General features: G+C 40.3%; 1 long non-coding RNA gene across 7 annotated transcripts in view; it reads right to left on the reverse strand.

Annotated features, from left to right (window-relative positions):
- Positions 1–23,481, reverse strand: part of LOC136265488 (uncharacterized) — a 64,786-nt gene extending 41,305 nt beyond the window's left edge. For 6 of the 7 annotated variants that reach the window (XR_010705553.1, XR_010705565.1, XR_010705581.1 and 3 more), the window contains exons 1-2: positions 23,349–23,481; positions 7,863–7,975 (exon numbers count right to left, since the gene is read on the reverse strand). This is a non-coding gene — a long non-coding RNA (uncharacterized lncRNA). Of the gene's footprint in view, positions 1–4,596; positions 4,618–7,862; positions 7,976–23,348 lie in introns of those variants that run through there. The other variant, XR_010705559.1, reaches the window with a different exon arrangement.
- Positions 23,482–24,420: the final 939 nt, after the last annotated feature.

A 24,420-nucleotide genomic window follows, 5' to 3' on the forward strand; every position in this document is an offset into this window, starting at 1 on the left:
TGCTTGTTCAATTTGGAAATGTAGAGGGATTTTTAAACAGTAAAAACTTAGGGTCATCACACATAGGATCAAGGCCACTAGCCATTTTTACAGATGCACAGAAAACAAGTTTACCTTGAAGTTGAATTGGCTATAGACTATGGAAAGCCTTCTGTCACTGCAACCTACTCTCTAGAAGGTGATGGACCACTGATTATAAGCAACTATGATATTGTTGAAACTATTAAGTCTGCTATTCGTACTTCAGATACTCCTAATGTACGTGGTGTTATCAGAAGGCTGTCACTAAAGTTGAATTGTCAGAAAACTTATTTGACTATGCCAGAAGGTGTGTGCGGTAGTGGAATAGACTACTTTGAAAAGCAGCTTTCAACCAATCTTAAGTACTCCTTAGCTACATTTAAAGCGGCTAGATTGTTTTCTCCTCAGAAACTATAATTTATATCATACAACCACAAGTAGATGTTATTAACACACTTCAATGCTTAATGTGCTTCAAACATTCTTATCTTCAAAGATGAATTACCATTGTACCTAAAGATACCGTATTTCAGAGAACATTTCCTGTACAGAATGGTGAAAACTCAATGAAAACAGTTTACCATGCTGGTCTACTGCAGCAAAAAAGATTTTGTTAGTACAGTTTCAGCAGAGAGAACATTTTCTGTTTTGAATAACTCGTTTCCCCTCCAGCTGCAGTCTTTTCTTTAAGTTTGTGGCATGTGCACTAGCATAATGAGAGAATAATGGGAATGACACTAAAGCATACTGGGGAAGAAATTTTGGGAAATTCCCAAAAGCATTTAGGGCAAACTTTTGAGCATATTTGACTTAGGCCTACTGTCATTGCCAAGGCCAGACATTACCACTCCAACTCGACGTAATACCCAAAGATAGTAGCTCTCTGAACTATTCCTGTGTAGTGTAAGGGATGCTAAGGCTACAAATCTGATATTGTAGCTTGCTTGTTTGTGTTCTGTTGACATGTTTTTATCATGAGCTAGAACATGTGTGCACTCTACACTTATGTATATCACAGGAAAACACATTACCTTTATGGTCACAAACACATTTAGGGATAAGTATGTACATAATGCACTGTGGACCACACACCTGTGACTGACTGATTGACACTATTATGGTGTATGCATACGTACACATATACCAAAACGACATTTCAATCCTTCACAAAAGGTATGGATTAATACTTACAATAAGCTCAAAAGAACAGGTACACTTAAGCAAAGGTAAAGATCCAGTGGGTGCTTATGTTAGTATCACTACAGTATTTTTAATGGTTTTCATATAAAGGGAATGGACTTCACAAAGGAAACTTATGAGTTATGTATCTGCATATATTCACAGCTACCTTGTTGAGCATAATGGTTAAAGTCACCATTGGCCAGTGTGGTGTACACAAAGCATACACCACAAATAGAGCTACAATATTTAGGCATACTGTAAACAAAGGCTTGCCTTACACTTTTAGAAAAGAAATTACTATACTGTACTACATGTATAACTACACAACAACTCACACAGGAATGAAGGGTGGGATGGTGGGCGGGCAATAGTATTAATTAGCAAAACAAACAAACAAACAAAACTAGAACAGGAAGGCAAGAAGCCACAGAATACTGTATATCAGAAGCCATCATACTTGATTTTTAAGTCTCACAAGAGTTGGGTAAACCTACAATATACCAGAACCTCTGTTGGAACTGTAAACAGTCATGTCTGTAAAATCTACACAATTGCCAGAGGCAATCATACAAACTGAGGCTGAAAAGCAGCCAGAGAGATGACGGGAAATGAAATCCTGCAGAAATAGGAGTGCATGATGTAGCTACTGTACAGTAGTAAAAGATGCTGTTATCCTAGCAATGCAGACTAGTCAGGTTTGACTCAGCAAGTCTCACATACTGTAGTTCTATTTGTATGATTGATACCACACTACATGGGAACACAATTTTGAACTAAATGAAAAGTTTATACAGTGTAAGGAGAATGGAGGCATAAAAAATACTGTGTTAAATGTTTTCTTGCGTGTGTGTGTGTCTTGGACTTTATTGTGTAGTGCTTTCTTATGTGCCATACAGGTCTGTATGTGCCATACAGGCCTGTATGGCATTCAGTCCTAAGTGTCTTGGCAGAGGTACTACTTAAATAGTGGGTACAGGGATCAATATGCTTTATACTAAAGTGTAGCTACAATAAGAAATAAAACATGACAGACACGTATAAATAAGCTGAGAAAGTACTTTCTATATGTTCTTAGTAGAAAACATTGTTACTGCCAATAACTATACAAGTAAAAGTAAATTGTTCGGCAATTAGTAAGTAAGTAAATTACTATACAACATTAGTACAAGCTGCTAGATGCCTGGTTATTAAACATAGCACAGTATAAACTAGTTTATTTCTCAAAGAAATGTTAGAGGAAAGAGTACTTTACTGTAATGAATAACATTAAACATAGGTAGAGTGGCACACCACAACCTTGAATTTCTTTATCTAAACCAAACATTCTAATTACCAGATGGCTAATGTACTTATATTATAGACACTTTTGGACCAACCAAAAAGTTCTTTGAGGTGTCCAGGTCAGTTTAGTGACCAAGGGATACTTTAGAGTTTCACAAGTGTTATTATTTTTGAGTATAACACTCCAATGTCATAATACATAGTGGTTTCATTTGAATAGGATTACTGGAGTCTCCTAGGTGCAGTCAACAACATTTGGTAAGTACCTATAATAATCAAATAAACCCAATGGGGCCAGACATGCTGCCCAAGCACTAGCAAGCATTTACAGGATCACAGATACTGCAAACACAGACATACCTGAACAAACAACACAGACAACAACAAGTCTTGGTCAGCAAACTCATGTACAGCAGATTTTGATAAATGTGTATAGTTCTGTGATGATTCTTCAGCAAATTTTTTTTTGTACTTTTCAATTGTGACATGCGCATGTCTATTAAAACAGCAAGATCACAAAAATTCACTGTATTCCTCATGTCAATTTTTTTACATGCCCTCATATCTCAAAGAGGTAGCTAGCACATTTCATAACAGGTGCACTAGAAGAGACATAACAGCCTGAGTTGCCTAATAGTGATTGGAAAGTAAATGCATGGTGTCCTTTGATCTCTGGAAAATAAAAAAATCTAAGAGGCCTGCTAGCAGGTCATGAAAATAGTTAGACATCACTCAGACACTGCACACACTCATTGTATACAAAATGTACATACAAACTGGATTGTGGGTTTCAATGTTGTGATTATACACTCTAAGCCTCATGTTCTATAGTGTAAGTTGGTAAAACAAGGATCTTTGTAAAATCTCTTGGCAAATTTCCTAGTGTGCTTGGTAATCCATACATTTATTTAAATATTTTACGCAATGACCAATTAGCAAATAGTTGCAGTAAACTGATCTGTAAATTTTTGAAGCTGCAGGATAACTGCGTATGTGTGAAGGCAGTTCCACAGAGATAAGTTTGATACTCATGATTGTTTTCACGAAATGTGCTATTCACCACATTTCTCTTGAGTAATCCTACTGACATTTGCATCTCTGTTCAAATCATGTGGAGTTGTGTGTGGCCATGTAGCGTCGTGCGTAGCAGTTTAGTTTGATGCAAAAACTTAACCCCTTGAGGTAATACAATCATGCTCATAGCCAACATGATAATTATGTGTTTTGAACACTACTATTAACATCAGTATAATTATTCCCACTTACTGTATGATATGTATGAATGCTGAACTAGGGCATGAAATTGCGATTGAGTACAGAGGTTGGAGATTCTGTGCAAGTGGTTACAGTAATAGGCCCACTAAAAGAGCAAGAAGATTTAAAAGTTTTTCAGGGTGCATTTCAAAAAGTTTTTTTTTACTAAAGACATAAATATAATGGGAAAAATATGCAAGAAAATATTAGCAAAATGCATTTAAACTTGCAGCATTTTCTTCCACAAATAATTCCCACTACACAGTAATAAAATACTACCTAAATCTGATTCAGTATTGAGAGTACACGAGATTGAGATACTCTAATAGAGCAGTCAGTCAACTACTCTAATAGAACATTCAAATGGCTTGATGTATTTCATGGATTGGACTCACGGACTGAGCTGGAAACAGCTTCTTAACAATCCAGGAATTATCTATCTCTTGTAATACTGAAGATACCATCATCGAGCTTAAAACTGCTGGTACTGCTCTTCCTTACAAGTCACAAAGGTAGCGTGTGCACTAAATTATTAGAATTAAAAAATGCACGACAGTAGTCGAGCTATATAGCTTTGTAGGGTGGCATGACTATTCCTACATGGTCTAGTCATAATTATAGTGAATACACACCTGCACTATTTGCTATTGAGTAGGCGGGTGACATGAGACTATGTAGTTATCCAACTACCAGCTCATCACTAGCTAAAGCCTAAACATTACTGCTAATTACATAAATATTGGAGCAACAAAGGAATATATCTGTGGTACAACAATAGCCTCTATCGCTACTAGTATGCACAAATACACACGAGATTACATGTTTTGTAAACTTCTAATAAATTAGTGCACGTGTGACCTTAGTGACTTGTAAGGAAGAGCAGTATCAGCAGTTGTAGCTTGATAATGGTGTGTCCAGCATTACAAGAGATAGATAATGTCTGGATTAATGTTAAGAATTTCAAGCTCTGTCCGTGAGTCCAGTCCGCAAAATACATTAGGCCGATTCGAACTGCTATGCAATTCATCTGCATTAAAAGACATACCCACGCATAATCAAGTGCATGGGTCTATTACAAAGGTCTCTATTTATTAATGCATTTACACCATACCTGCACAGTATCTTTAATGACGGTCATGCCATATAAGAATACTTCATACATGAAAAGATTTACCAAATGTCCTCAGATTCATAATTGCCCTTTGGACTACGCAACAAAGTAAAGGCATTACAACTCTCCGAGAACAGCTTACAAGGTGGTATATATATATACAGTAGGTTTTCATTAGAGACTTAAGAGCGATGGAACTATTTTTTTTAGCAGGCATTGCTGTTTTTTTTTTGTTTTTTTTTTCAGTGTGTGTACATGCAGTTAATTGCACATGCATACCACAATCATTTCAGGAATTTATTATATCCACCTGGTTGTTTATCCATTGAAAAATCCTAACAATGTAGATTTGTGGGTAAGTCTAATAGTGTAGACTAAGAATGCAGAGTTTTTTTTTGTCAAATACCAGTTTGCAGAAACATGTAAAGAAGTGAGGAATGTATAACGCCATAAACTTCCCAAATTATGAAAGACGCATGGGAGGTACAGCATACATTAAGCTCGAGTCAACCACATCAAATCCCTTTAACTGTACCACCACGTGACACATTTTCCCAACAAGGACATGACCTGTAAGAGAAATTGATAGTTGAGAGCACTGGAATGACAGTTCAAGAACTACCCCACATCCTAGAGTGTGAGGACATACAAGATTAATATAAATACAAAGAGAAGATCTCTAATCCTCAGAAAAAGCAAATTTGTTGTTTGTCAGTTACTCATGATCATTGCCAACATACCTCTCAACTGTCACGCCTCCAGTGTGATTCTCATGACTTGAGGTGCAATCTCACGCTCTCACACCCAAGGTATTGAATCTCACTCCTACAAGCAATGTAGCTTAATAACTTCCACAAAAACGTTTAGTATCAGAACCAAAAAGTTTGGATATTTATGTAGTAGTACATGGTTTGTGTCACGTGATCATTCTCACGTGATTCCTGTTATTTAAACGAGGAAATGGTGCTGGATCAGAGCACTGGATTAAGACATGGCTGGGGACAACAGAGTTAGATGTAGAACAGACTGCCTGGCACCTACAAGTGTTATTTTAGTTACATTTTGTGCTGGGCCATGTGTCATAAAATGATCACATGATGCCATGGATACACTGCAAGATGAGAACAGAAAACAAGCTACTACATGTGCCTGAACACTAAAAGATAGTAAGGATAAAAGTGCACTACCAGAATTCAATGGATACGTCAGTGTGTTCAACTAATTCTAGTGTGTGGCACAGCAGATGGTGGTAGAATGTATGTACAGATACAAATTATAGCAACTAAGCCTACATAAACAGGTGGATAGATAGAAGGCATAGGAGCACAACTACAACTACTGTACACATTATCAGCCTATGGGCACATTTTATGTATGCTGTGTTTGTCCTCTCCCATCAGGTTGCACGGGATGGATGGCAGAACTTTGTTGATCTCACTCCTGGCAAAGGCTACAAGTTGAGAGCTCTGTGCCAGCCGTTTATGTCATTAAAGAGGTTTTCAGTGACAAATGAAGACGTACCAGGTGTAGAGTGTGACAATAGTATTGGTTATTTTGAAAGGTACCACTAGAAGAAGCAATGGCTGGTGAATGGTAAAGATGTGACTTTGATGTACTGTATCAAACATACAAAGAAGGAGCTGAAGTTATTTGTAATGTGAAGGGTGAGATGAAGGGAGAGTTGATAAGCATGCAAGATGATGTTGGTGTGAATAAACCTCAGATGAGGGATGATGAGATAGAAACAACTGTTAAGTAAAACATAGTGACACTACTCCCCAACTATATTTACAGACCAATATGATTAATAGTGATACTTTTGACCCCATGTGTCCTTGTGATGTTTCCGTAGTATGCTTGCAGATGTAAGAAGAAAAAATTAGAGCAATTGCATTGTACAAAGAAGTTGATGGATGATGGTGTGTTATCATAAGATGTTCATCTTGTTACAGAGTTGCATTCTTCATTTTTGGCAGCTACATCCAACATGACCCAAAAATCTGCATAATGCATTATGAGGCTGACATTAACCATGATGATCTTCATTTTGTTTTGGATTTCACTGGATGGCTTAGAACAATATGAAGATTAGAAAGTTTGATGGACCTAGTTAGCTTCTACCTGAAAAGTAAGTTTTTTTTTTTTGGCTACAATACCAGCTGCATTAAATAACTGCAACATCCTCCACACTGTTGACATTTGAAGCAACACCCTTGTATGTAAACCCCAATACACCATTTTGTCACATAATCCCCTAAGCTTTATGATTATACTTATAATTACAAAATCAAAGTTGTACTAGCTTTATCATACAGCACAGTAGTAGCGTATTAGGGATCATGCACTTTCTCACAAAAAAATTAAACAGAAACCAGCCCCACAATATATTCATGGTGCTTTGGCAGTATTGGTTAGGTAGAATTAAAGCTCAAAAGCTTAGAGCAGCCAAAAATGTTTCTGATAAGTTGCTACAGAATAAAAAAATCCTGTCCGATGCCTTCAATGATGGCTACAGCTATGGGCTTAGCCGTTGGGCTTCAACAACGGCAAAGGCTAAGGTGATAGGCATCAGCTTATAGTGTTAATTTTACTAGTTATTTGGTATTGCATTATTGGCATAGAACACCAACAGCAATCTGATTTTTAAAGACCAAGTTGATGCTGTGCTACTTCTAAAGACCAGGCATGCCCACAGCTGGCCCTCTGATTTTAAAATGTCAGCATGTATAGGTACTATGTTAATGTTCATGTTGACATGCTCAAGTACAATATTCGCCAATAAATTTATTATCCCAGGCTTGAACAGGGATATAACTACAGCTTATTCATCACCATAAAGTAATATTATTGGTAACATGTTTACCCCCAGCTCTGAATATGGGTTAATAAGCATACAAACACCTTCCAGGAAACTACCAGTTTACCCCTAGCTCTAAGACAGGTGCCAGCATAGAAACACATACGCATGTATTGTACATACTGTACTTGACATAAAACTGTTAAAACACTATACCTCATCATAATGATCATAATGCCACTGTATGATGGTGACAGCTAAATTGTCTCTTCACATTATCACCGAAGGAGTCAGGTGTGAATAACTGTATCTTCTCTGGATGACTGCAACTACATGGATTCATTTGGTAAAGGATTAGCAAAAAGTCAGATAGTGATATGCATGTGCATGACAGAATTTGTCAGTGGAATTACTGTATTTATCCAGATCAAGACATGCAAATACAATTTTCTTCAGAAAAACTGGGTGCATACCCTGTAACTTAACTTTGAACAACTTGTGAGATCTACCGTAAATCGGGTTATTTTCGTGTATGAAAATATTCACGAGTTAAAATTTCATGTAAATAAATTTTCATGGGTGCCTGGACCCACGAAAATATTTTTACATGAAAGTTTCGTCATGCTGAAATTATAACAATTGTGTATTACTGATTGATAGACTGTTCACTATTTCACCGTTCTTTATTTACAGGCACAGCAAGGAACAACACCTACAGCGAGCAAGCCCATGAAATGCTAACAAGTTGATCACATGATCGGTCACGTACAGCAGTATGTCCAAAGCCTACGCTTGAAATCAACTGTTGTGTACGTGGATATCATGTATAACATCGACTATGTACTGCTACAGTTGGTAAAAATCTTACCTGCACACAAAAACCTACAAATGAGAGACCAACAAATGAGAGTGAAAGATTTGCAGTAGCTAGCCATTATAAAAGACAGAAGTATTGCTCTCTCATGTTTGTTCGCTGTGAAAAAAATTCAATGTTTGTTTATATTCGCTTGTTAAATTTTCGTGGATGTAGCTAACCTTGAAAATTTATTACCATCGAAAATAACCCAATTTACGGTATAGCTGGTTGTAAACTAGAATTATGCAAAAGGCAATGCCATCTTTTGTACAAACTGCAACAACAAAAATTGAACCTCTAAAATAGGACACCCTGATATGTGGACACCCTAATAATCAGGACACCTGTCCATGGTCCCATTTGTACTAGATTATACCCTACTCTTAAATGAGGACACCTCTATAACCAGGACACCCTAATAATCAGGACACTTGTCCATGCTCCTATTTGCATTAGGGTACACACATTTAGACCCTGAAATCAGGACACCTATGTACATATCTAACAAGGGCACTCATGATCCTAAGGTATCATTCCACTGTATCGAAAAATTTCTTTATGTATATCTGAAAGACAGTTAGATTCTTCCTTTATACATTAAATCTAGCCAGTCTCAAAACAATAATACAAGCTGTGGCCACAAGGACAAACAGACACACTAACCCTACTATACATAAAAAAAAAGATTTGATTATCACTATGGGGATGAAAGCCTAAGCCTAAAAAAGCAAACTATTAGCAACAACAAAAAGTTTGTATGTATTCTGCAGATGGTCCACTACAGACTATATCATAGGGGGGTGAACAAGATATGTCCAGCTTGCAAAATGGTGTCTGGATATTGAATAACATCACAGCTATAGGAAAACATACATACGTTCTTTGCTAAGTGTTGTATAGTTTGTTTGAAAACTCTACATGTTGCCATATCTGTACCTTGGGGAGGTCGACTATCCTACATATGTACCTTAATCTACATGCCTGTAGGAGATGTACATGGGTGTAAACAACATGTAAATGTTGCATATAATAACACATGCACTGGATCACAGAATCATCTGTATGTGTATGTTCATAACATACTAGTCACACCATTCCTCTATTAGAATCACTGACTATATATATGTAAGTAGCGACATGATACAGTTGACATTGGTAGTTACATGAGCACAAGCAGAGAGCGAAGCAAAGCCTCAGCAATCCTGTTAGTTGTTACATTACTACTATAGGGTACCACTACACCACATAAGTTCTAGAAGTCTATATAGTGCACGTAAATACTTCAGGTAACTAGCAGCATAGATAATGTATGTCACATGGATTGGAAACACCCGTCATGGGCTATCCTGGCCTCAATAGGTGGAAGATTTCGCTGTTCTTGTAACCAGCAAATTAGTGTTTGTTGTTTACAGCTGGGTTACTTGCCACCTACACTAATTGGAGGCTGGACTGGGTAGGGCCACTGGAGAGTAGTAAACAACAGCATAAGAAAATTCAGGTTCAAAGGTGAAATATGGTGTTTTGAAACGGTTGTGCAAATTTCCTGAAGAAACAGAAAGTGTAGCATTGTTTCTTTGCTGCTGTTTACACCACTTGTAGCAGGTACAGTGTAGTAGGCTAGCTAGATATTCATTGCTTCGCTGTATATTTCCACTGCTTCGATAAAACGTCAAAAAACAGGCACTACTTTGTGCTATTGTTTAGCTCAAGCTGAGCAGTACTGTAGCATAAAATTTATTTCAATGTATCACACATTTCTTTGGTTGAGTAAATGCGGTGATGAGAAGTTGGCTAATAGCACTGCTGCTGAATTATTAGCTGGTGCGTACCTGCCATTGTCACCTGTCCCAAACAATATTTCTCCCAGTCAGTGCGCTCTTGTTCAGTACACAACGCAACACAATAAACAATGTAAAAGGAATGTCCACGCCTTCAAACTGGCCTTCAAACAAGCGAGAGAAAGCCAAACAGTCACTCAACAAATTTCCCAATGTATTGGCGCACCGTAACTAGGATAGGACAATAATTTAATGGGCGTTTCCAATCCATTAGGAACGCATACATTATCTATGCTAGCAGGAAGTTATACCAAGCTTCACACACACCTCATCCACTATACAAAACATGTACAATAGGGTATTTGCTTCACCAATTACACATATATTAATACAGCTGGGTGGATTGGATCATTGCAAGTAACAGCCCAAAGCAGTGTTTGGGTGCAGCTGGGTATTGAACTCTCAATATTCCAGGAAAACCCCAATATACAGTGAAGTGGTAATAAACTGATTGTAAACATGATAATATAAGATGAGTAGTTTAAGGAATTCAGACCACTGTTACAGTCGGTAATACTATATGGTATGTAGATGCCTGTCGCCACAACAGTAAGTTGAGGGTAGGCGAATCATGTTTAGCTACTGTAGCTATGGTCATATAGCACCTCAAATTACAGCCAGACATTGCACAATTTACAAACACGTCTTAGTAGTTATCCAAGTAAATGTCAGTTTAATCCAAAATGCCAGAAATAACTGTATGTAATTACTCTTGTCTTCAGCTCCATACATAGCTGGTTTTAGTGCTAGAATTGCAATATTTTTGTATTATAATAATTTTGCATAATACTATATCCACAATACAGTTACGTGTGTCAACACTCTTGGATTTGCCAAATACAATTGTGGCAGGGTATCTTTTAAAATCAGGCACTGCACACAGTGGAATAAGCAAGGGTTTTAGCTAACCAAATAGAAACTATTTAATTACAAAGTGCTTTCTAAAAATGAAATTTGATAAATTCAGAGTCAAAATCTTACAGAGAAGGCTATTGGTATGTAAACCATGAACACACAACAACCATGTGTAGATCGATATAAAAAAGCACATAGTTTGCACGTACATGTAGGTGAACAAAAAATCCAACTTTGAACAATTCAAGTACAACTAACAGGGTGGGTTACTTATGGACTAAGTTTTCTATGTCCAGTACACTACAATGACAAATAAACATTAACGTGACATATAATATAAACTTGCCAGTTTTGGAGTGTAAAAACATAATTTATGAGTATAGACACAGTCATGGGTTCTTGTGCAACAGTTAATACATAAGTACTGTAGGTGTACTGTAAGTGTACTGTATATAATATTATTTACCAACTGAAGTTCAATGTATTACTTATTTAGTGTCTGCGTATGCATACTGAGCTCTGTGATAGTCAACATATTGAGAAATTCAAGCAAACACACAGGTCTGCAGTGTATGTCTCTGAAAGCATATGGATGGCTCACTGTTAGTTGGCGGATAGGGTGGATAGGTTTGGAAACATGGCATTTAAAACCTCAATGACAACTATAGTACATTAATGATATATACTGTACATTAACCATAGTCCTATAGAGACCACCCAATATCCTACCAAACAGGTAGCACAGAAATTGTACATAGCCTCAATAGTAGTAGCACTGGTAAAGTTCAGCCCTAACATGCCCCAATAATTTGAAGAGATATTATTAAAAGTACAGTCACAGCATGGGTGCAATTGGCTTATAAAAAACAACAACAGATGCAACAGAGATGGTACCTGAAGCCTTAGCCACCCAAGCACATAATGTAGTGTAACAATAGGGGCTAATCTATTCTTGCAGACTGTACTCATGGACTGGCCATGGGCTGTTAAGGTGCTATCTGGCTGTAATGCTGAAGACACCACTATGCTTTTTCATATGTTGCACATACATGTGCACTAACGTATTAGAATATTTTGTCAAAAACATGTAGCAGTAGTGGCAAAGACTTTTTGTTATACCATATTGTAGGTAAAGTAATGTTTAAGTCTCTATAGTTCTTGTTTACTAGGTTATAGGTAATCCTAAGGCTGCAACACATGTGCTGGCCACTGTAAAGCTCTAATAATAATAATAATAATAATATTTGCCATTTTATCCTCTTCTTCAGCATGTGGCACTGAGGGGGCTTTAGTGATGGCCAATAAGTAGGCAGAATTCTTGCATACGCAGGCACCCATTCAACAGTACATGTACTCTCTGCATAACATAATATAATACTACTATTACATAGCATAATAAAATTAGAAACCTGTTGACTTCTGTACCTACCCATATAAACAGATTGATATTTGGAAGTTCTGGAAGACAGTGTCTAGGAAATTAGTCTAGATATAAACCTTTCTACAAAATAGTCAGAGAACCACCACTGACATACAGTAGATAATTTGAAAGCTGATACCTGATACACCAGCTACAGAACTACTCTGATATCAACACTTATACATGACACTGCCTCTGTCAAGTAAAGATGGAGCCATCGTTGGCATTTCGAGTGTCTATAAAGTACAAGTAACAGCTATTATGGACACAAGTTTGGATGTATCAGTCCTTGGCCTTTGGTAATATGTATAGACAGATTTCCAATTGAATATAGCCATTATACAATTGGAGCAGCTCTACACATAATATTTAATATTGCGAAGGATCTAAATATATATAGTATATTGTAAGATTGTAGTTGCTGACATTATGAATCCTCTCATGCCAGGGGTAATGGCATGGGCACAGGTAACAAGGTAGGGGGAAGACGTTACAAAGGGGGGATAGTCTGCCTGTTGAAAACACATAGAACCCAGATCAAGATTGCTCTTTTACAGTGAATCAAGTGATCAAGACATCTACAAAAGTGTTGATCAAGCACAGGTCTTTGAAAGCTAACCTTTAGTAGCACGAGGATTTTACTAGTAGATGATCAAGAATCAAGGTCAAGGTTTTGTTAAAGGTGAAATTAAGTGATCAAAACAAAAACGTGTCAATCAAAATTCTTGATCCTGGTGTATAACTGGTGGTGTGGAAGTGACTACTTATAGACCATAGACTTATAGTTTATATATCTATGTGTAGACCATGGCCAGGTAGCTACTCTGTGTTTGCATTCTTTCGATTGGGCTCTGTTGAGTCAATTGCGTACTGTGGTTGGGAATTTGCAGATGACAGAACTTATTGATCCTAGTGAGGGGTCACTAATGCCCACGCAAACTGTTAACTTGTGTACGAGAATCCCAATATTTAAGTATTTCTGTATTATTTCAATATTTCATGGATTTACAATTGGATGTACTAGAGTCCCAAGATGTTGGCTACCCCTTGGATTCTAGTCATTGATCCAATAACACAAAAAACATTTAGCATGCATCATGAGTCTGCCACAATGTAGAGGTTGAACCTAATCTACATCCACTAAATGGCGAAACTTTTCCACTGCTAACACCCAGGATGGTGCACGGCTAGACATATCCATGAATGGTTTCTGGGGTGGCTGTTATGAAAAATGCTACACAGATATAAGAGTCTTCAACCCACTTCCCCCTTCAAACAGTGGATCCAGCATTCAATCCTGCTACAGGAAACACGAGGCTATTAAGAAAAGGGCTTATGAGTCACGCATCTGTGAAGTGGAGCACAGTACTTTTATCCCATTAGTGTTCTCTGCAACCGGAGGTATGGGTCATGAGGCCACGATATTTTACAAGAGATTGGCTAGCCTGCTGTCCGAAAAATGGAAGGAGTGTTACGCTTCAGTGTTGGGATGGGTTAGGTGTCGCTTATCGTTTGATCAGCTATACAATGTATCAGAGGGGCCTGGTCTTCTCAAGGCCATTACATCAAGTGTGCTCCAGTGGACTTGATCCAATCAGAAACTCAATTATTAATCTAATGTTGTAATCTGTTTGCTCTGTAGAGTAGGTGCTGGTCAGATGGTATTCTGAGTCATCATTGTCAATCTTCTTGATTGTCTGTGTACACATATGGTGACACATCGACTAGTTAATAACTAAATTAGAAACTCACACAGGCACTTTATTGTAGGATAATATTCCTGTAGTTGCACACTTTGTATTACATGCGTGTGCAATCATTATTGAGTTCATACATGGCGCTCCGAGCAGGGTCAGAATCCTAACCTTAACGATCGTTTTTTGTCTGATCGACTGTCCTCAAGGTTCCCTAGTGCCGGCAAGAGGCACCCAGAAAGGTTACGGAATTATTGTTCACGTTGTGTTTTTTGTCGCCATTTTATCCCCTACCAGACACTATGCCATTCACCTTCCACCAAGGAGACCTTCCCAAGCTGGACCTGTCAGTGGACCGTGGGACCAACTTCGCAGCATGGATGACACAATGGGAGTCTTACTGCAGCCTGTCCGGCCTGGCCAATGAAAACGCACAAAAACAGGTACAAGCCCTTATGCTATGCTTCTCTCGTGACACCCTGTCGATCGTACATAACCTTGGGTTAACCGAGGAAGAAAATGGAAATGTCGCATCCATAATTCGCGCCGTTAAACGCTACGTAGATGGCCACGTCAATGAAACGGTTGAACAAAGACACTTCCGTAAATGCACACAACTAGTGGGCGAGTCGTTTGATGACTTTCTCGTGTCCCTTTGCGAACTCGTAAAGACGTGCAACTTCTGTTCAGATGCCTGCACTAGCAAAAACATTCGCGACCAGATCATTGATGGGCTGCTAGATGCAGATACCACCGAAGACCTTTTACAAGAAGCTGACCTTACCTTAGCTAAGGCAGTCAGCAAATGTCAAGCACAGGAAGCTGCCAAAAAACAGCGTGCTCACCTACACAACTACAACCCTGAAGTAGCTGCACTCCGCAAGCCACAAGACCAGCACCCTCGTCCTCCAACATCCACATGTCAAGGCTGTGGTGCTCCAACCCACCCAGCCGGCCGGACCTAGTGCCCAGCTTACAATCAAACCTGCTTTAACTGCCAAAAAGTTGGCCATTTTGCAAAGGTTTGCCGAAGCAAGGCTAGGCACCATGGTCCCTTTACCGCCCCAGCCACCACGCCTCACCCCAGAAGACTATCTAACATTCGCCACGTGGCTTCCTCTGATCCAGCTCCATTAATCACAGTTAACATCACTTCTGCAAATGGTTCTTATTACTGTAAAGCTCTCCCTGATTCTGGTGCTGATATCTCAGCAGCTGGGAAAGAGATACTCGTTCACCTCAATGAACACATCAACACCCTTGCACCTTCTAATGTGATCCCCAGAGCAGTAAATGGAGCCAAGATGTTCCCATTAGGAAAGCTTCCAGTCAAATTCCGCCTTGGACAATCGGAACACCTTGAAGATGCATACATTTACCCAGACATCCAGGGTACCCTCCTCTCTTGGACGGCATGCAAGGCCCTCCAATTATTACCACCTTGCTATCCTAACCCCATAACATATCCAAAAGTACATGAAATGACTCTGCCACCAACCCCCTCCATCCCCACAGCACCCCTCACAGCTGATCACGTCACATTAGAATACCCTACTGTCTTTGATGGACAAATCAGGAGCATGGAAGGCGAGCAGTTCCACATTTCCTTAACCGACGATGTAAAGCCTTTTTGTATCAACACACCACGGTCCATTCCATTTGCTTACCACAACAAACTTCAAGCGGAATTAGACCTTCTACAATCGCAGCACATCATAGCACCAGTCACCACTGCCACAGAATGGTGTGCTCCCATAGTAGTGACCCCCAAGAAGGACACGGACAGAATCCAAATGTGTGTGGACCTCTCACACCTCAATCATTACGTCCGCAGAGAACGATACCAATCAGATACCCCTGCACAGGCAATTGCTGACATTGCAGCCGCCAACGCGAAATTCTTCACCGTATTAGATGCCATGAAAGGCTACCATCAGTGACCAAGATAGCCAAATCCTCACCACCTTCATCACACCCTTTGGCAGGTTTAAGTACCTCCGTGCTCCATATGGCGTCTCCTCTATATCAGAACACTATGATCGTCGGATGGCCGAGGCTTTCTCGGGACTCACAGGTTTTCGCCGTGTCGTTGACGACATTATCATCTACGATAGTGACGAACATCAACATGCTACCCACGTTAGGCAATTTCTCCAACGCTGTGCAGACAAGCACATAGCCCTAAACCCAACGAAGTGCAAATTCAATCAGCGTGAAGTAACCTTTGCAGGATTCACCCTGTCAGCACAAGGCTACCAAGTTGACTGTTCCATCACAGATGCCATCTCTCAGTTTCCTACCCCTACTAACCGAACAGATTTGCAGTCATTCTTTGGCTTAGTCAATCAGCTGTCATCAAGCACACAAGCTGTAGCCTCACTACTCACACCACTCCGCCCACTCCTCAGCACCAAGAACGACTTCCTATGGTCACCTGATCATCAACAAGCCATCGAAGTAGTCAAAGATGCCCTCACAACTGCACCAGTCCTATCCTATTTTGATGCTAACAAGCCAACTTGTCTGTCAACTGATGCCAGCCGCCATGGCCTTGGCTTCATACTACAACAAAACAATGCAGGCACTTGGAATCTCATCCAGGCAGGGTCAAGATTCCTCACTGACACTGAATCAAGGTATGCCATCGTGGAACTAGAAATGCTGGCTGTATGTTGGGCCGTCTCCAAATGCAAACTATTTGTAACAGGCCTACAGCACTTCACCATCATCACAGATCACAACCCCCTGATTCCGATCCTGAACAGCCACCGTCTAGACGAAATCGAAAATCCCCGACTTCAATAACTCAAAACACGGCTGATGGCGCACAACTTCACTGCACAGTGGCTCAAGGGCTCTAAGAATGATGCCCCTGATGCTTTATCACGGCACCCGGTGCACGACCCTCAGACAAGCGAAATGCTGGCTGAATTAGACATACATGATAATCCTGAAATGTCCTTTACAGAAATCAGAGCAATCATCAACACACACCCTGAAAGCTTACGCTTGCAAAAGCTACGCGAAGAAGCCGAACGAGATGAGGAATACCAGCTATTACGAAACTTTATAGTCAACGGGTTCCCAAAGACCCATAAATAGTTACCAGAGCCCTGCAAAAGATTTTGGAATGTTCACCAACACTTAACCCTAGACGATGACCTGATTGTATATGGGTGCAGACTCCTCATACCCTCCACTATGCGTAACCAAGTCCTTGCCAATCTTCACGAAGCCCACCAAGGAGCACTACGAACCAAACAACGTGCTAGACTAACCATATATTGGCCAGGGCTGGACAATGACATCGAAAACATCACACTTGCCTGTCAACAGTGCCAAGATCACCTTCCATCAAACTCTAAAGAACCCATCATTCAAAAACCAAGACCCACCCAACCATTCCAGGAACTCGCCGTGGACCTCTGCTCATATGCTGGCCATGATTATCTAATTATGGTAGACCGCTACACTGACTGGCCTGCTATCATCTCCATGCCACATAACACCACCACACCCCAAATCACTGCAGCTCTCAGGCAAGCATTTTGTAGGACTGCCATACCAGACATTCTCTGGTCCGATGGTGGACCCCAATTTACTTCTGCCAAATTCAATCAGTTTGCACAACAATGGGGCTTTTTTCATAAGACATCATCCCCGTACCACCCACAGAGCAATGGCAAAATTGAATCCACAGTTAAATCGATGAAAAAAATTATTTACACCTCATGGAATGGTCGCTTCTTAGACGATGACAAATTTTGCCGTGCCCTACTTCAATACAGGAACACACCCTCTCGAAAAGATGGTGTGTCGCCAGCCCAAAAGCTTTTTGGACATCCTACCCAAGACACCCTTCCTGCTCATCGTCGCTCTTTCTCCCAAGAGTGGCAATGGAGAGCTGAAGAGACTGAGCAACAAGCTGAAACCATACAGAGATCTGCTGCAACCTACTACAATGCACATGCTCAACCCCTCACTGAGATTGAGATTGGAACTAATGTCGCCATCCAAAACCCCCGCACCAAACTGTGGGATATCTATGGCATCATCACAGCCATTTCACCAAACTGAAGATATTACGTCAAATCCTCCAGTGGCCGAGTGTTGGTTAGAAACTGTCGATTCTTACGCCGAAGAGTCCCCCTTTCTATACCACTACCGTCAGGTACCACAACGCTAGATCCTCACACAGACCCACTTCCTCCACCACCCCGCCACTCTACACGGGTCAAGTATCCAACCAAGCGTCTCATTGAAGACCCCACATGGAACTGACGTGATACTTATTGACTGTAGTTATTGACTGTAGCTAACCTAAATAAACATTTGTGATTTTTGTATGTACAACCTCCCAAATACTTGGTGGGAGGTATAGGATAATATTCCTGTTGTTGCACACTTTGTATCACGTGCGTGTGTAATCATTATTGAGTTCATACATTTATCACGTGATTAGATGTGCATGCATAAATTCTAGTATTGTAATTAACACCTCGACAGTTTGAATGCAGCTTGTATTTTGTCTTGGAGCTAACTTTCTAGTTACTTGGACAGTTACTAATATCAGTGGTATGTGTTAGGCAAAGTTCTATAGTGTTGCGAGCCAATTTCTTCAGGGTCTGGTTAACATTAGGTTAGCACTTTGTAAGTTGTGTATTAAAACTTCGCACTTTGTATTAACAACTTCTGTGGCAATTAATTGATGATTTCACGCTTGCCTTGGTCATGCTATCAGCGTATCTGCTGTAACATCACAAAACGCAGCAGACCTACCGAACGGTAAAAGACTGTTGATACCTCGTCGTGTGAGACACCAAACCACAACCATTGTTTGACCAGACCCTTAACAAAAGGGAGTGCCCGCAAGACTATGCATTAATTAAAGTGCAAACAGGCAAACGACATTCTAATTAATGATCACTTGCTTATTTTTTTAGGTATAATAGTTGAAGGAAAACGAAAATTATGGACTGAAATGAGCATGGAAGCTGCCACAAAAGAAGTACAGAACAGTAACATGACTATTAGGGAGGCTTCAAAACTTTATAATGTACCGTTTGAAACATTAAAAAGACGTGTCCATGGCACTGTAGTTCCTCGATGCAAGCCAGGTCCACCCACAGTATTAACTGAGGAAGAGGAGGAACATTTAGCATCTTACTTAATAAAAGTGGCACAGATGGGATTTGGTTTAAGTCATTAATTAAACAGCGATGTGCCTTGCATTTAAGATTGTTGATGCCACCCAACGAAAACATCCAGTTAAAGATCAAAAGGCAGGCCATGAGTGGTTTGACAGCTTCGGTCACCAAAATCCTAAGTTATCTATACGTTCACCTTTGCCTTTATCTTACTGTAGAGCGCATTGTGTAAACATGGATACCATCAATGACTTTTTTGGAATTAAAGCTTGGTGCTATATATGGGCGGTTGAATCTCATATGCAAACCCATGCAGATTTATAACTGTGACGAAACTGGAATCACTGTGGTCCACAAGCCAGGTAAAGTAGTGGCTGAGATGGACGCCACAAAGTTTATGCAGTTACGTCAGCTGAAAGGGGGAAAACACATACTATATTGACATGTGTTTCTGCATCTGGCTTTAATTGTATTGCCACCTATGATGATATTCCTCCATAAACAACCACCTCCACCTAATTTTCGTGAAGGTGCTGTTGCACAAACCCTTTTTTTGCAGTAGTTGTAATGGTTGGATAAAATATGATCTTTTCTTGCAGTGGTTTAAGTTCTTCTTGGCAAGCATTCTACCAACTTGGCCGGTGTTACTCATCATGGACAGACATGGAACTCACATGTCCATTGAGCTAATTGAGTCAGCATAATCCAGTGGTGTTCATCTTCTGTGCCTGCTGTCACACACTACTCACATTCTCCAACCCCTGGATGTGGGCATCTTCAAGTCATTTAAAAGCTATTTTTCAAAGAGTTGCAGCAAATATCTTTCTGCTCACCCTGGGAAGAGTGATCACCAGTGATAAACTAGCGTCTTTTGTTGCAGACGCCTGGTCACTCTCTCTAACACCTTTAAACATCATGTCTGGATTCAAAAAACCCCCAGAATTTACCCCATAAATCCCAGTGAGGTGACAGATAGACAAATTGCCCCCTCGAGACCATTCAAGCAATCGCTATCAGAGAGCAGTCAAGATGGTTCAACTTCCAATAGTGGGACAAAAAATTCTCTGTTTACGCCAGACCAAGTTGAACTCTATAAGAAGCGTTATGAAGAGGGATACAATTTAGATGATCCAAACTGTACAGCATGGTTAAAAATTAACCACCCCACTGAAGTGTGTAGCAACACCGTGCAGTCATCATCTTCATTAGTCTCTTGTAAGCAATCAGAAGAAAGTAAAGACTCTGGTAAGCCAGGAAACATGAAATTGTCCTGCGATGATGCTCTATCTGAGATTCTTGTTTTGCCATGCCCTGAACCAAGAAACAACAGCAAACACAAGGTAGCTATAAATGCTAAAGCTATCTGTATTACTGATGGCACCATTCTGGAAGATTTGAAGAGAAAACAGGTTGAAAAGGCTGGAGCTAAGAAAGAAAAAGAAGCAAAGAGAATTGAGAGAGAATGTAACAAGAAACTCAAACAATTAGAGAGGGAACGTAAGAAGGCAGTCAGAGAGAAGAATCAATTGAAAAAAAGCGTGCTGTGACTAGACATAGGTCAAGGAGGAACAATACTCAAGAGAAAGGAATTGATGATATCATGCTCGAGTGATGAAGATGGTGAGTCTTGTCAAGGAGGTACTGGAGAAGACATTAATTCAGATTCTCAATACAGTACCACATGCCCAAAGTGTGGCAATAGGTATGGTGATAGCTCAGAGAAATGGAACTGTTGTGATGGGTGTGACATACGGTTCAACAAGAAGTGTACAAGTATAAAGAGAAGAGTGCCAAGGTGTTTTATTGTGAAAGATGTGCTATATAGATGTTGACTCCTAATACATACCATGACTCATAATAGCATCTGTTAGTACCAATATGGTTTGTTACAGTAGAACTTGTATATCCATTTGTTCATGAAGAAAAGTTTATGACATTATGTACTTACACTGAACTATTATTGAAAAAAAAAGAGAGAGCTGAATTTGCATATTCAATTGGAAATTACATGCAAAAATGTTTCTGTAGCTCATAACTGCCTCACGTACTCTACATTGTGTTTGTGCTGTTATTACAATTTTTGTTTCTGTGAAAACAAGTTGATGTTGTGCTACTTCTAAAAACCAGGCACCATGCAGCTAGCTAACTCATCTGGAATTAACCATAGACCGTATATACTACTATGAACTAACCAACTATGTATTACTAGGGTAGTTTTGGGTTGTGCAATAATATTATTAGCTAATTCTCATATTTCGTAATTCATGAAATATTCATAATTCGTTCAATTATGTTGCTATGCACTGCTAAGGAAGCGTTTGTTAAACAAACCGCTTTTACCAACATAGTACGCACAAAACTATCTTCTAAATTGTTTTATAGTGTGACTAACGTGTTTTTCCCACAAATTCTCGACAAAGCCTCAAAGCTGCTCTTCATTTTCGTTCGTGTATGTAAGGGATACGCCCCCTTTCAACTCGAAGCGATAGGCTATTCCTGGTAGTGTACGAGGCCTGCACCGTTGTTTTTCAGTTGCTAAATGCCTGAAAACCTCAAGGGGAAGGTAGTCTGAGGAAAGTCACCACACCCGTATTTCAGTCCGCCGAAAAGAAACCACCTCAGAGCAAAGTTCACCTGTGCAGAAGTTTAATACAGACTTCATTTCACTTTTGCTTTTACCGTTATTAAACGATTTTGCTCACGTGGGTGCGTACGGACAAACAGATAGGTAGATAGGTACACACACACTTTTACGAAAACAATTTCAGTAAACCAGGCGCACGCCCACAGCCGGCCTTTGGCCGGCTGTGGGCTTGCGCCTGGCTTAAAAAATCCCGAGTCCTCGGGCGGTAGTCTCGCATGGCCAGACTGCTTTTTTCCGTGTTTTGGGTGGGGAAAAAAGGGTCTGGTGCGACTCCAATAGCTGTTTACTTCTGAGCTGTCCCCAGACTCTGGGGACGCTAATTGAATAACATTGGCCGCAAAGGAGGCACCATGATGTCAGTAAAACAATGAAATATTTGTACACTCCTGCTCCGGTTGTGAGTCTTGTTACATGAAGAGGATGAACTTTCTAGACGCTATAAAAGAGACATCGGAGCAAATTAAGATTCGTTTAAAGGATAAACAGATCAAAGCCATCTCGAGTTTACTTACTGACATCATCGGCGCCTCCTTTGTGGCTAATGTTATTCAATTAGTGCCCTCAGAGTCTGGGGACGGCTCAGAAGTAAACAGCTATTGGAGTAGTCTCATGCCCAGACCCCACCCACTGCGTTGAATAAGGTCTGGTGACATTCGCAGGAGTTTTGGGCCCTACGCCATTTTTCTTTTCTGACCAATCGGATGCCTTGATTCAGGTACAACACGATTTGATAGGCTGGAACTAGGAAAATGGCCGACAATAGCTATGGATACAAATGTGTAAACAATATGGCGGTGGGCCCAAAAACATAGCGTAAGTCACCAGACCCTACTCAACACAGTGGGTGGGGTCTGGGCACGAGACTACTATTGGAGTTATACCAGACCCTTTTTCCCCACCCAATACACGGAAAAAAGCGGTCTGGCCACGCGAGACTACTCGGGCGGGCGATATATCGGCCAGGCACGGCACTTACGTAGACATGGCAAGCGGAATGTATGAATCTATTATTGTAGCAGACATTGTTTTTATGTGTGTACCCCGATACATAGACAATATACCTACTATCAGTATCTATTCCCGATACACACGTGTACTAATGTCGGGGTATCCGTCTCTTCCACAGCTACATCCATAACAAAGGCAAAGTACTAGCTCTTACACAACTTTTCAAAGTAATTAAATGCCAGTAGCCATAACTCCACGTGCAATCAGTACACCATTCACTACACGAATACACTAACATACCGTTCATCGATACTGCTCTCACGCCATGGTACTCACCCCTCGTGCTCGTACGTGACAATGCAGGGAGTTCGTTGAAATGACCGCCATGCCGGGGGGTACGACACCGACTAAAAACCCTTCTGAATCCCACAAAATTTAGGATAGGATTCCGGATTCCAAGCCAAAATCTGAATTCCACATATCGATTACGTGGTTAACTGAATACTGTGGTTGCAGGTTCTCATTCCTCATCTCATTGACTTGAGGATGAGTCACAAACTGCCTGGTTCTGTACAATCATTAATAGCTATGATTTTATTAGCACTCAAACAATCAATTGCAATAATATATATGCTAGGATTAAAATCTGGCAAATAATATACAGTATGAATAAATGTTAGCTAGCTAAATTGCTTCTTGCTGCACTGATCACAGCACCACTGCATGCTCTTCAGTATAGTCCACACAAAACCATATGCTGCATTCATCACAGCATACCATCTTTTGACCCATCATCTGGCATTCGGAATATGCAATGACTTTCAAACACTTCCGTGTTCAAAATCCTGGACCTACATTTGTGAAGCCAGGAGGAAGAGAATTCTCTTACTTTTCCAGTCTCTAAAATTTCCACCGTAGTTCTTTCCGAAACACAGTAATACGAGTTTTTGTCATGTGTTAAACAAGTTAAGGTGGCAGTGGCAAAGTCCACAGTCTGCAGTACCAAACTGCTTCCCAACATCCATAACATTCACCGAAAGACTGTCCTTAGCTGTGTTTAACAGCTGTGCAATAATTTGTAGGCCATTGCCTACAACTGAAGTATAGGCATAATTGTACAAATAAATCGTGGAGGCAACAGGCTCAAGATTGGCTGGGCTGGGGTTATTCGCCGGCCTCGAGTGAGGATTGTATGATCTTGGCCGGGTTATTCCGGGCTAGCTCTAGCTATGGCTCGAGGACTGGGGCTCACTCGGGGACTAGCTACTTCGAGCTATTACACCCGGGCGATCATACTCTACCGGCTCCCTCACTTCACTTGCTCGCTTGTATTAAATACACTGGCGGACACTGACTCTGGTTCTCCCACTGA

This window comes from Dysidea avara, chromosome 1 (assembly GCF_963678975.1).
Source record: "Dysidea avara chromosome 1, odDysAvar1.4, whole genome shotgun sequence".
Taxonomy (NCBI): Eukaryota; Metazoa; Porifera; class Demospongiae; order Dictyoceratida; family Dysideidae; genus Dysidea; species Dysidea avara.